The sequence below is a fragment of the Euprymna scolopes genome, chromosome 9, assembly GCF_053919585.1.
Source record: "Euprymna scolopes isolate OS-2025 chromosome 9, ASM5391958v1, whole genome shotgun sequence".
NCBI lineage: Eukaryota > Metazoa > Mollusca > Cephalopoda > Sepiida > Sepiolidae > Euprymna > Euprymna scolopes.
Genome location: NC_136490.1, coordinates 134,307 through 148,961, shown reverse-complemented (window position 1 = coordinate 148,961; position 14,655 = coordinate 134,307).

Sequence of the window (14,655 nt, the reverse complement as noted above, 5' to 3'; positions counted from 1 at the left end):
CAAGCTAATAAAGAACCTAGATTCCAGTAAAGCAATGTTAAAAAAGCTTCAACCAGAACTTGCTCCCATACTTATGAAACTATTTAAGCGCTGCCTTAAGGAGAAGTGCTTTCCGACTCCCTGGAAGACCTCATCAGTTTGCCTGTATTTAAGAATTCAGGTGATAAGTCATCTCCCTCTCAGTACAGACCTTTAAGTCTCCTGTGTGTTATGAGTAAGTTACTGGAATCCATATTAAATAGAGAAATAGTCAACCACCTCAGCAGGAATAACCTTCTTAGTGACACACAATATGGTTTCCGCTCTGCAAGATCTACCGCAGATGTGCTGAGGGTTATATTCCACAGGATTAGTGAATCTCTTGACAAAGGATTCCTTTCTAGGGCAATTGCTCTTGACATATCAAAGGCCTTCGACAAGGGTCTACTTCACAAGATTTCCAGCTACGGTATAACTGGAAATGTTTTCTCAATTATTAAATCATTTCTCTCCGATAGGCTCATAAGAGTAGTGGTAGATGGGCAAAAATCGGAGGCCTGCAATATAAATGCTGGAGTCCCTCAGGGGTCAATCCTGGGCCCAACTCTCTTCCTGATCTACATCAATGACCTCCCTAAACACATACTTAAATCATTCGTTGACATCTATGCTGATGACACGACCATCTACGGCAACACATCAAAGGCTGTAAATGACAAAGTTCTCTCTGATTCTCTCTCCTCTGATCTCGAGCGCGTGGTTCAGTGGGGGAAGGGGGAAGACGTGGCTGGTTACCTTTAATGCATCCAAAACCAAACTCCTATCCTTACATCATCAACGCTCTGATCCCCAGCTGGCATCAATTGTGATGGATGGCTCTCGTCTGGGTGAGGCCCCATGTTTTGACAACTTCTGGGTTTGACCTTTACTCCTGATCTGAAATGGAACACGTACATCAAGTCTGTTGCCAAGGTCACTGGAAAGATGGTGGGATCCTTCTACCGCTCCAGAAGATATCTCACTACTGATGCAATTCTCTATCTATATAAAAGCCAAGTACGCCTAAGGATGGAATACTGCTGCGATATCTAGGCAGGAGCTGCTAAAAACAGCCTATCCTGCCTTGACAGAGTACAAAATAGACTTCGTGGCTTAGTGGGGGATGCCCTAATCTCTACTCTGCAACCTCTCTCCCACAGAAGAGACGTTGCGAGCCTATCCTTGTTTTATCGTTATTTTCATGGCAGGTGCTCGTCTGAACTCCAATCTCTGGTCCCCCCTAATCCACTGTGAAAAATTTCCCCCACTCTATATCTGTGCCTAAATCAAACCGCGGATTCCATGAGCAAAGCTTCTTTCTTAGAACTGCACGCCTGTGGAACTCTGTTCCGTCTGCTTGCTTTCCTCCGGACTACAACTTGGATGTTTTCAAGTCCAATGTTTACAAATTCCTAATGAACCGCCCCTTTATTAAACACTTTATCAAATCTCCACACTAACGTAATGTACTTGCAATAACCCTTATCCCTGAGTGGCTTCCGGGCCTTGATAAGTGGTGATCACTGTGTAAAAAAAAAAAAAAAAGAAAAAAAGGCATACCATCAGATTCCAGTGAATCCAGCCAACATCCCGAAAACTGCTGTAACAACTCCGTTTGGAGGGTTTGAATTTTTAACTATGCCTTTTGGTTTGCGAAATGTGGCTAGTACCTTTCAACGCTTCATGGATGAGGTAGTGCATGATTTAGACTTCGTCTATAACTACATAGACGACATTCTAGTAGCAAGTGCCTCATCTGAGGAACAGCCTCTCACCTCCGCCTACTGTTCGAACGGTTTCAACAGTAACAGCTTAGAATTAACCCTGGTAAATATGTTTTTGGTGCTTCGATGCGGTACATATACATACTCTGTTTTTACCACAGGACTCTCTAATCTTTTGCCCCCATCCATACATGGACACACACTCTGATCACCGACTTCAACATGTATCCATTGAACACTTCTTTTTCAACAAACCTATATAATGATCATCTCAATGCGGAAACTCTTTCAACGATTAACCCGTTTCATTATTCTTCCTAACAAAAATAACCAATAAAGTTGCTTTTAAATGTTAAAATGAGAGTTCTTGTCATTTTTACAATCTCCTTCAAGAACCGTCATAAAATGTTTTCAATAGAGATTTATTCAATAATGACCCAATTTTCCTACCTAGCAAAGATAGACGAGATTTCCATGGACGAGTTTTCCGTCTGTCACTGCTTTCATGTCACTGCTTTCGGTAGTGCCCCGCAGGAAATTAAGGAAGACGTTTGCTTACTATAACCTTGTTTTACATAGACGGAGACACGAAAAAGTGTGTGCGTGGGGGGGTGTATAACAAATAATTGTTAATAAAGGCAAGATAAGTTATTCTTCTACCTACCTGGATAAGGTTTTGATGTTTTAACATTTCTTTTAAAATGTGCTTGAAATGTGAAACCCAAGTGAACGAAAACAACGATGTCCTGAGAATCTTTCAAAAACTCGAGAAATTTTTTTTCTTTTGCTAGAAATCCACCCAATAAATGGCATGATGATATTTATTAGCGAGGTTTCTATCTACCCAAGATTAATTTTGAATTTTTTTATTTTCGATTTCTTTTACTTATTCCTTGGACTCGAAACATCATGGCGCCATTTTTGTTTTCGTTTTCACTGATGTGCTTAGCACTACTTGCGTTTGACACTTAAAACACATTTTAAAATTAGTTAAAACACCAAAAGGTAGGTAGAAGAGTAACATCATACTTTTAGTAACAATTGTTTGTTCCTTTTTTATTTTAATCGTTTTCTGGGGTTTGTATTACTGTACACATAGATTCGAAAAAGTTGTCAAAATACAAATATATAACAAATAAATGTTATCAAAGGCAAGATAAGTTACTGTTCTACCTAACTGGATATATTTTTCGTGTTTTTATTCAATGTAACATGCTTATTAAGCTCGAAAAGCATACAGTGTTTACCGATGTATTGGAAAATTCAAAATGGCGCCCGACACTCTCTTTAACATGGTAAGTTCAGGAAAAGATGTTATAAATAATAAACTAGACAAAATACTGTTAGAAATTCGCTCATTATATGTTACCGTTGTAAACATAACACTGAGTTATGTATCCTTAACCCGAGCTCTCCAGGAAGGAGAGAGGAAAAGGGACTGTCATGGCGGACCCAATAAAGGTACACATGTACGTCGCTTATCGAGGCTAACTACTGTGTCTTGTTGTCTTTCCCTTATGAGTGAAGTCCTTCCCTCTTAATTATACATGGTGTCAGGAGTTGGATAAAAACAAAAATAACGAAACAAAGGAAAAATACAACGACCCATCCTAAAAATAAAACATGAAAATACGTATGAACGATGAAGGACGTGTAACGGGTTAGTATATAATAATACACCAAACCGCTGCAAAAATATACAATGAAACAAACAGAAAATGAAGGAATGAAAACGCTTGTTGAATAAATTTGAACACGTTTATTTTTCGTAGAAAAATAAAAAGCTAATGTTCATTTCAAAAGATGAAAAATCCAAACGTGAGGAGGAAATGAAAAAGGCACACATAAAGCGACTGCTGCTTTATGAAAACGGGGGAGAAAGAAAGGGCGAACGTATGCAGGTCGCTAACCGTCCGCGCACATGTTTTGACGAGGAGTGACCACTGGTAGTCGGGAGGCGAAATCTGGTGCGACTGGTCAGCTCAAAAACCACCCGATGAAAGAGGAAGAAAAAGGGGCTGCGCGTGGGACCTTGGTTTTCTGCGCATGCGTTTGGAGAAAAAAAGGAAGTGACCTCACGCTCGTATGTGTGTACGTATGTGGTTAATGCGTATGTGTGCTTGCGTGCGTGCCTGGGGTGTATATACGTAGTTGTGTATATACGTGCGTGCGTGTGGAAAACAAGTTTGGACAGACGCACCCTCACCACGTGGTAAACTTTTTTCGTTTCTTTGTTTGTTTTGTTTTTAATATCCAGTCAGTATACATATTCAATACTTTTTGACACTCTAGTTAAACACAAATATGTCTAACCCAAACGAAGCTTCACCAAAACATGCCGAAATCGACCCAATTTCTTTCATGTTGCAAATGCAACAACAACAACTCACCATGCAAGAACAGATGACGAACCTCATGGCACACCTTCTGCCCACCTGGCAACACGCCCCCACCCCATTGTCGCGCCATTCACGGGTGAAGCCCGAGCGACCAGTAATAGAACCTGACTCGTCAGATAATAAATGGATCATTTTTAAGGATGCATGGCTTCGTTATAAGGAGATGACACAACTTAACGACCCCACAGAAATCCGGAATGAGTTACGATCTGCATGCAATTCATCTGTCAATGAGATGTTATTCAATTTTATTGGTCCGGATGCCCTGCATAATGCTACAGAGGAGCAGCTGCTGGAATATATTAAATCCGTTGCCGTGAAAACCGTCCATCCCGAGGTATACCGTCAGCAGTTCTTTGTAATGAGGCAAAGTGATGGGGAGACTATCACATCCTTTATTTCCTGGTTGAAATCACAAGCGATGCTCTGCGCTTTCAATTGTGGCAACCAGCAATGTACAATGTCATTTTCCAAAGACATGATCAAATCTCAAATCATTGCTGATTACGGGACACCTCCCACCAGAGCAAAATTTTAGCAGAGATTACGTCCCTGCCAACTCTAAATGACTTAACTAGACGTCTCTTGACTCTAGAATCTACCGCCAGAGCATCAAATCACTTCCGACCAGCAGAGATCACACAAGTGGCCCAATTTAAATCTGCGTCATCAAGAAAGTTTCCACCACCAGACAAGACCAAAAATGATAATGGCAAATGCAAAGGTTGTGGACACAAGGCACACCCAAAAGGACGAAGACAATGCCCCGCTTGGGGCAAATCATGCCACAAATGTGGCAAAGAGAACCACTTCTCAACCACATGCCATGGCACAGCATCGTCAAATGCCATAATGGGAGACTACCCAAATGACAGCCAAGATGAAGATTCTTCGTTCATATCAACAATGACTGTGCAACCTAAACGACTAGAGGAAGAAGAGGGGATCCCGCATGGGTCATGGACCAACAACAAGTTCACACCAAGCCGACCAGAGCCACCTCCATTTTTCGATGTTACTATCACATTAGATACAAAGGCCCACCAACATCTCGGACGATTCAGACATATAAATATGAAACACCAACCCGTCCAATTGCTCGCTTTGGCAGACACAGGAGCTCAGACAAGTACAGCTGGTGTGGACTTATTGAACAATCTGGGGTGCACTTCTGAACATCTGCTGTGCACCAGACATTGGTTACGTGCCGTTAATGATGACAACCTGCCCATTAAGGGGTCCTTAATTGCCACGATGTCACTCGGTAAGGCAACATGTTCGGAGGTGATATACATCAGCCCAAGGGTTAAGGGCCTGTATATATCACAAACGGCCCTGAAAAAATTCAAAATTATCGACGACGACTTTCCAGCACAAATTAATAGTCTGGTAGCTACAACGAAGATGGACCACAAACCAACTGACCGAATGTTAGCCCCATGCGAATGCCCATACAGATCACCATGCCCACCACTGCCAGACAAGCTCCCGTTTCCTGCAACACCGGAATATCGAGGAGAGATAGAGAGCTGGATCAAATGCTATTTTGCCAGTAGTGCATTTAATACATGTACACACCAGAAATTGCAGACCATGACCGGAGAACCGCTTACTATCACATTCCTCGACAACCACCAACCTAAGGCTGTTCACAAACCAATCTCTGTCCCTCACCACTGGAAAGAAGCTGTCAAATCCCAGCTTGATGCAGATGTAGCACTGAACATCATTGAACCAGTGCCAGCAGGGACACCAACGACATGGTGTTCGAGAATGATCACCGTGCCCAAAAAAGATGGCAGCCCATGTAGAACGGTCGACCTCCAAAATTTAAATGCAATGACAAGACGAGAAACACACCACACACCCTCCCCATTCAATCTTGTCAATACGATACCCCCAGGAAAAAAGAAAACTATTCTGGATGCCTGGAACGGATATCACAGTGTTCCTCTGGCTGTAAAGGCATGGGATGCCACCACTTTCATAACAGAATGGGGCAGATACAGGTATTTGCGAGCCTCCCAAGGTTTCCAAGCGTTCAATGATGGTTACACAAAGAGATTCGACACCATTACAGAAGATTTCCCTCGTGTTGCTCGCTGTGTGGACGACTTTATCTTGTGGGATGATGATATGGCACTATCCTTTTGGCACACCGTTAGATACATCATACTATATGCTGAAAATGGAATAGTATTTAACCCAGAAAAATTCCAATTCGCAAAAGACAATGTAGAGTTTGCTGGCTTCGACATCAGCTTAACAGGGTACAAACCATCTCAAAAATTACTTGAGGGCATCAGAAACTTCCCATCACCGACAAACATTACAGGAGTTAGATCTTTCTTTGGTTTGATTAACCAAGTTTCATATGCGTTTGCCCAAGCACCCATCATGTCACCCTTCAGAGAACTACTGAAACATAACAGCAGGTTTTACTGGGACGATACATTGGAACAACTCTTCCAGCAATCCAAGGAAACAATCCTAGAAAACATCCGAGATGGCGTTCGAACATTCGAAATAAATCGCCCAACATGTCTGACTACAGACTGGAGTCGAACAGGAATAGGATTTACCCTACTCCAAAAACATTGTGCATGCCCGTCCACAATGGACCACCGTTGTGGGTCAGGACATTGGAAAGTTGTATATGCTGGCTCCCGATTCACTAGACCTGCTGAGAACCGGTATGCACCAATTGAAGGGGAAGCTCTAGCTATAAAGTTTGGATTGGAAAGCTGCAAAATGTTTGTTTTAGGCTGCCCCCACCTGATACTTGCTATTGATCACAAACCCCTTGTGCCGATATTCAATGATCGTAGCTTGGACGAAATAAAGAATCCCAGGATTTTAGATATCAGAGAGCAGACCCTGATGTACCAGTTCAGGGCCATATCAATACCAGGCGAGGCCAATGATGGAGCAAATGCCATGTCCCGTATCCCTACACATACCACCAAGATCGCAGCAGCGGAATTGGATAGCATGGAAGAAGCGTTGCAAGCTGGAATAGAATCCCAATACAACCAAGAAACATCTCCTATCAAGATGGTGCGCATACAGCAAGAAGCCACGATGGATCACCAATACATGAACCTTGTGGAAACAATAGAACAAGGATTCCCTGAACACAAGGATCTTCTACAGCCAAATATTAAAGAGTTTTGGAATATGCGAAGCGACCTATACACAGTTCAGTCTCTAGTATTCAAGGAAGGCCGCATATTAATTCCAAAAAACCTACATCGTGAACTCATCGACCAACTCCATGTTGGCCACCAGGGGGTCAACAGTATGAGAAGCAATGCCAGACAACGTTTTTTTTGGCCTGATATGGGAGCACAATTGCAGGAAAAGCGCAATCAGTGCAAGCACTGTAACGAAATTGCCCCATCAAACCATAAAGAACCTGCAATGGAGCCTGTCCACCCAGAATACCCTTTCCAGTCGACAGTAACAGATATTTTCAACATGGCGGGACGGAAATATATGATATATGCTGACAGATATTCAGGTTGGACAGAGGTATCCTCAATGCAACAAGACGCCAGGATCTCTACAGTATGCAACATCTTACGCAGGTATTTTGTGAATTATGGTGTGACGGAGGAAATTGCTTGTGATGGTGGACCCCCATACAACTCTGATGAGTGGAGGACATTTCTCAAAACATGGGGCATATCCCTCCGAGTCTCGTCGGCATATTATCCACAAAGCAATGGCAGAGCTGAGGCAGCTGTCAAGCATATGAAGAGGATATTAACAACAAATGTTAGCCCCAATGGTTCACTGGATACGGATAAAGTGGCAAAAGCACTGCTACTCCATCGCAACACACCACCACCTGACATAGGTGCGTCACCATCAGAACTTCTATTCGCTCGTCCCCTGAATGACCACTTACCAAACCCCACAAAATTTCGCCGTGAATGGTTGGAACTCGCTGACATGCGCGAGAGGGCCATTAACCAGCGTTTCCTCAACAACATGAAACGCACTGAAAACAGGCAACAACTCAACCCACTAAGAATTGGGGAACATGTGTCAATTCAAAACCAACATGGACACAAACCACTGCGCTGGGATAACACCGGCACGATTGTTGAAACTCTCCCCCACAGACAATACCGTGTATTAGTTGATGGCAGCAGAAGAACCACACTCCGAAACCGCCATTACCTTCGCAAAATAAGCACGGATAGCCGCAACCTGGCTCATGATGACACCCTACCAGATGACCTACCAAACAGAATCAGGATCCATTCCCCACAGTCACCTACAAACTCAAACCCAGTACGCCCAGACAGCCAACAACACCCTCAAATACAAATAACACCAACCCCACCTTCCACACCAGGTACTCAAATAAAGAATGAACCCCGAAAATGACAGATACAGGGCAGAATGAAAGATCTGAAGCTAGGTCTAGACCTATCCGTAACAGACGATTACCGTCTAGATTTAAGGACTTCCAGCTTGGATGATAATAATAATAATAGTGGTAATAATAATAATGATAATAAAAAAAAAAGACTTTAAATAATAAAAAAAAATAAATAAATAAAAATAACATGTAAACATAACACTGAGTTATGTACCCTTAACCCGAGCTCTCCAGGAAGGAGAAAGAAAATGAGACTGTCATGACGGACCCAATAAAGGTACACATGTACGTCGCTTATCGAACTACTGTGTCTTGTTGTCTTTCCCTTATGAGTGAAGAAGTCCTTCCCTCTTAATTATACAGCCATCACCGATACAAATAGACACTGCGGCGCTGTGTCACAGCGCATTCAAAGTCGAAGAAAAAAAACAATAACAAAAAAACTTTGAAACAGATTTCCTGTCTCTCTCTTCTAAAAAAAAAAAAAAAAAAAAAACTAACAAAAATAAGAAAAAAAATACTGAAGAATTTTGTTTTCAAAAACCCCCGGTAAAAAAAAAAAAAACAAGCAAACAAACAAACAAAAAACAAACAGAAAGCGAAAAACATTTTGTTTACGAACAGTTTGTTTTTCTTTACGTGCTAATCAACCATTGGGCAGACAACATTTCGCCGTCCATTTTCTTTACCGAAGAGACCAGCTATTACATACTTCAACGCAACAAACTCAAACTATATATATATATATATATATATATATATATATACACAAAAAACTGAAGAACTTTGTTCCAAAAATAATTATTTTTTAAAGGTCAACTACACTACAACTGGCACATCATCACCTCGTCATTTGGCTAAACTGTTTAGTCAAATGCTTGTTTAATACAAGCAATGCTGGGTATGCAGACGGCGAAGAAAAAGAGAATTTCTCCAGCAGCGTACAAACAACAATGACGAAACCCCTCATTAGACTCGACAAAGAAAAATAAACACAGAGCTGTCGACTTTATACCGAATTAAAAAAAAAATTCGAGCTCAACAAACATTTTTCACGGTTTCCTTACATTACCCTGCAACAAACGCGAGGAGCAAAATCACATAGGCCTATACACATTCTCTCTCGCACAGCAAATGCAACAACAAAGTAACAATAACAGGACATCCCTATTAACACATAGGAAGAAGTTGAATCAACAATACGAGTTGATATGCACCACGCACACTGATAAACTCACAACTGGAAGTTTCGTTGACAGCCGGCAACTGGACACCCCCATTCAACACGAACGAATGTGCAACAAGCGCCCGTACAGGCAATGTACACACACTACTGCAGACTCATTTGCGAAGACTCCTAGAACTACCCACGTTAACACAAACAAAAATTTTCCTTCCAAACGAACAATTCACCTCACTGTCCAAGCAACTCGTTACACATGTCAGCACAAAAAACAAAAAAATTGTCAGCCCTAAAAAAAAAGAGTAAACGCCTTTTCCAAGCATAAGTAAATCCTTTTTTATGAACACACTCCGTTTTACCAACAACAAAAACAGGACGAAAAGTCAATTGCCCAAAACATTAATTATATTAAAAAAAGTATATATATACATTGCATATTATTTTCTTTTATTTGTTTCCTCATGAACTAAATTACAGTTCGTTTATTTAAAAAAAAAAAAAAAAAATTAACTGGAACTTTCTATTCTCATTACCCCTTTATATATTCTTTCTTCGGCAGCGTACACTTCCAAACATTACGTTGCCTTGTGTTCTGTATTTTTCTAAAGACTGCTACCTTTTTATTTTTCTTCATCGGCTTTTTGCCTAAGCAGGGGGTGATGTAGGAAGTTAAACTATTTACTATGAGCGGATCAGTGTCCTGTGCCAAAGTGATTCGGCCACACTGACTAATCGGTTAGTAGGGCACATTGATTTTAGCTGTCGCCTTAAGAACTATTTTTAGCCCTTTAGGATCTCAGCTGCGATCGACAGAGGGACGCTAGCAAGCAACCTATACAGACCTCTCTCACTCACTCCTCCCACTGCTACTTGTTAAGGACTGCAGTCTGATGGCAGACGACACTTTAAAACAGACATTTATACTTTCTTTCTTTCTCTCCAGTCTGAGATACAGTCTCGCCTTTTCTAAATAAACCCTGTGTTGTTGTTTTGTTAAAAGAAATGTTTGGCCTTGTGTTTATTTAAGCAATTATTTCCTCAATAGTAATTTGTTTTACAAAATATAAACTGACAAGGCTTAAATGTATGCAATTTTCGGCGCTTCTACATTATGGGGACGAGAGTTTGTAGTTGATAAATGGAGTTTTTAGATAAAAAACAATGGTTTTGTATGAGCCCTTTCCTCGTCTCACACAAAAACACGTGTTCACACTTCAAACCACTTTTTTTGTCATACACATCTGTGCACACAAACATATATGCGCACACATACACACATGTCATATATTCACGTTCACGTACATACACTCACATTCATGTGCATACACACACACGCTAACGTACACACATGTACGCACACATACACGCACATGTACGCACACATGGACACCGTCACTTCCCTTTAAAGGAAATCCACTCATGCGCAAAAGACCACCGGAAACAACTACATAAGCAAGAGACCTGAGCTGTTTCCTTCTTTTCGATTCGGTTCCCGAGCTGAGCGATCGATGGACCAACCGCTCCCTTTCGGGACGGCCGTGCGCCTCACGTCCCCTGCTACTATGTGTGGGGCAAGACCCAACAGATAGTACGTACACCTTACACACTTTCTCTCTCCATGGCCTTGAGTGACTTTCTCACTCCCTCTCTCTCTCTTCCCTACAACAATAGACTTTCCCTCTCACCAGCTAACAGCGAGAGACGCATGCCAAACTGGATTGACTTTCTTTCTCTATATATACAACAATAGACTTTCCCTCTCACCAGTTAACAGCGAGAGACGCACGCCAATTCTTTCATGTGTTTCTTCACAAAATAAATTCTAGTTCGTTTATTTCAATAAACGCATTGTTTGTTTCTTCCTCACTTCAATTCATTTTTTCTATTTTGTACGATTGGAGGATATGTATAATATATCCACCAGTCCACTACAGTTTCTAGAGGATAGTGCATTACATCATCATAATCTAACCATAAGCACATCTTAAATCAATCCAACAGATAATTGAATTATTATGTCATACTCATCTCACCATAATGTCATTGTATATTTCAGACCTCCATCATTTTTGATTTATAAAGTTGTTGTCCGAAAATAGCATTGACCTGCTTATTTATGATGGAGGTACAGTAATGCCTATAATGGACGGATTCCACCAACTGGGAGACCACTAGACCAACATCCTCGCCAGCAGGATGCCAGTGGTAAAATGCCTGATTCCCGACTACGACTTTGAGACAGTTGATCTTGACGCAGCAATTGTGGCAGCACTCCTGACAACTCATGCGCTAGTACACACCACAACTCCCGCAAGTACTGCAAGCTACAACAAGGTAGAAAAAGTCAAACGACCTACCATCTCATCAGCTGGTACAAGTGAGGACTGGTCATGCTTCCTATCACGATGGAATGATTATGTCGAAGCCACCAAAATCAAGGACAAAGAACTGGTAATCCAACTGTTAGAGTGCTGTAATGAAACTTTGCGCAGAGACCTTACAAGATCAACTGGCGGCTCCCTGACAGGAAAATCTCAAGAAGATGTTCTAACAGCCATGAGAGCCCTGGCAGTGCGTGAGGAAAACACAATGGTGGCTCGGGTTATGCTGAACAATATGACACAAGATCGCGAAGAAACTGTGCGCTCATTTGGTGCTCGTCTCCGTGGACAAGCTGGAGTATGCAAATTCCTAATACCGTGCCCCAGCTGCAGCCATGAAGTCAACTACACAGATGCAATCCTGCGTGATGTGCTTATTCGTGGACTCAATGACCCTGACATTCAGCTAGACCTCCTTGGACACTTTTCAGTTCTTTGAAGCCAAGGAATCTGGAAAACGCTCTGCATCCAAACTACTTGATTCCCAAGGGGCCGAAGCAGCTAGCAGCACATATCGTCGCAACAGAAATGCTGCACGTGTTGTAACCAAGAAAACAGTAGAACAAGAAACAGCATGCACTTATTGTGGAAAGATAGGTCACGGTGCCAGAGCAACCTTCCAACTTCGCAAGAAAGAGTGTCCCGCATACGGTCAGACCTGCAACAACTGCGGAAGAATGAACCACTTTGAGGCTGTGTGCAGAGGCAAACAGAAAATGACGGACACTAAGACTGAACACGAAGGTGCTGTATTTGACTCCCTCTGTGCTGCAACTAGTCATGATAAAAACTATGACAGACATGTTGTTCATCTAGACCATCACCTATACAATCAGCTATCAGACACCTGGGTGCGCCAGTCATCACAGCCTCAACCTTTCATTCGAATGACTGTTCATATTGATCCCAAAGACTACGACCACTTCGGCATAAACCCAAAGATCACACCAGAGCCAAAGACAACTACTATCACTGCTATGACTGACACAGGCTGCCAAAGTTGCCTAGCCGGTATCAAAATGCTTCATCGACTCGGTATCTCAGAGAAACACTTAATTCCCGTGACAATGAAGATGCATGCTGCTAACAATGTCAGCATAAGAATTCTTGGAGCAGCCATTCTCCGCATCTCCGGCAAAGGAACTGGAGGGGAAACCTATGAAACGCCCCAAGTTGTGTACGTGACTGACAAATCCGACAAAATGTTTCTAAGCAGAGAAGCATGTGCAGCACTTGGCATGATTACATATAACTTCCCAACCACCGGTGAATCACAGAGCAACAGTCAAGCAGCAATGAACACTATCAGCCAATGCGTGGTTCCCCCATGTCCACAGAAAGATAATAACAACCCAGCACCACAAATCCAGCTACAATCAACATCTCCTCAAGACACTATGTCTACTTCATGCAAGGAGAGTGACAAGTGTAAATGCCCCAAACGTGAATCACCACCCCCTCCACCGTCGGCTCTGCCATTTCTTGCAACTGAAGCTAACCGAGAGAAACTTCAACAGTACCTATTAGACAGGTACAAATCTAGTACCTTCAATACGTCAACATCAGCCACTTCCTCACATGGTAGGCCCACTGATGCGGCTCATGGTCGACCCCCAAGCTACACCTGTCGCACATCACACACCTGTCCCAGTACCACTACATTGGCAGGATAAAGTGAAAGCAGGCCTAGATCAGGATGTTAAACTTGGCGTCATCGATCCCGTCCCAGTTGGAGAACCGGTCACTTGATGCCATCGCATGGTGATCTGCGCAAAGAAGAATGGCACTCCGCATTGAACCGTAGACTTCCAAGCACTCAATGCTCATGCAGTGAGGGAGACCCACCACACGCAGTCCCCATTTCATCAGGCTCGCTCCGTCCCACGCAACACTAAAAAGACTGTCTTTGATGCCTGGAACAGATATCACAGTGTACCCATTAGAGAAGAGGACAAACACCTCACCACCTTCATCACATCGTGGGGCAGGTACAGATACAAAACTGCACCTCAAGGATACATAGCCTCTGGGGATGGCTATACCCGCCGCTTCGATAAAATCGTCGCCGACATCCCTGACAAAACAAAGTGTATTGACGACGCCCTTCTTTGGTCAAACAGTATACAGAACAGTTTTCTTCAATCCTGTAACTGGCTGAAAACTTGTGGAAAGAACGGTATCATCTTAAACCCGGAGAAATTCATCTTTGCTCAAGACACTGTAGAGTTTGCTGGCTTTGAAATTACCCCAGACAGCGTGCGACCATGTAGTCGCTATCTTGAAGCAATCTTAGACTTTCCTTCACCGAAGAACAGCACGGACATGAGATCATGGTTTGGTCTTGTAAACCAGGTATCATATGCCTTCAGCATGACTGACAGGATGCAAGCATTCAGACAACTGTTGAAACCTGGAACCCCATTCAACTGGGACGACACACTGGAACGCCTCTTTCAGGAGTCAAAAGCAGTCATCATCAGTGAAATTGAACATGGTGTCCAGATATTCGACAAAAACAAACCAACTTGCCTAGCTACAGACTGGTCGAAGAATGGCATTG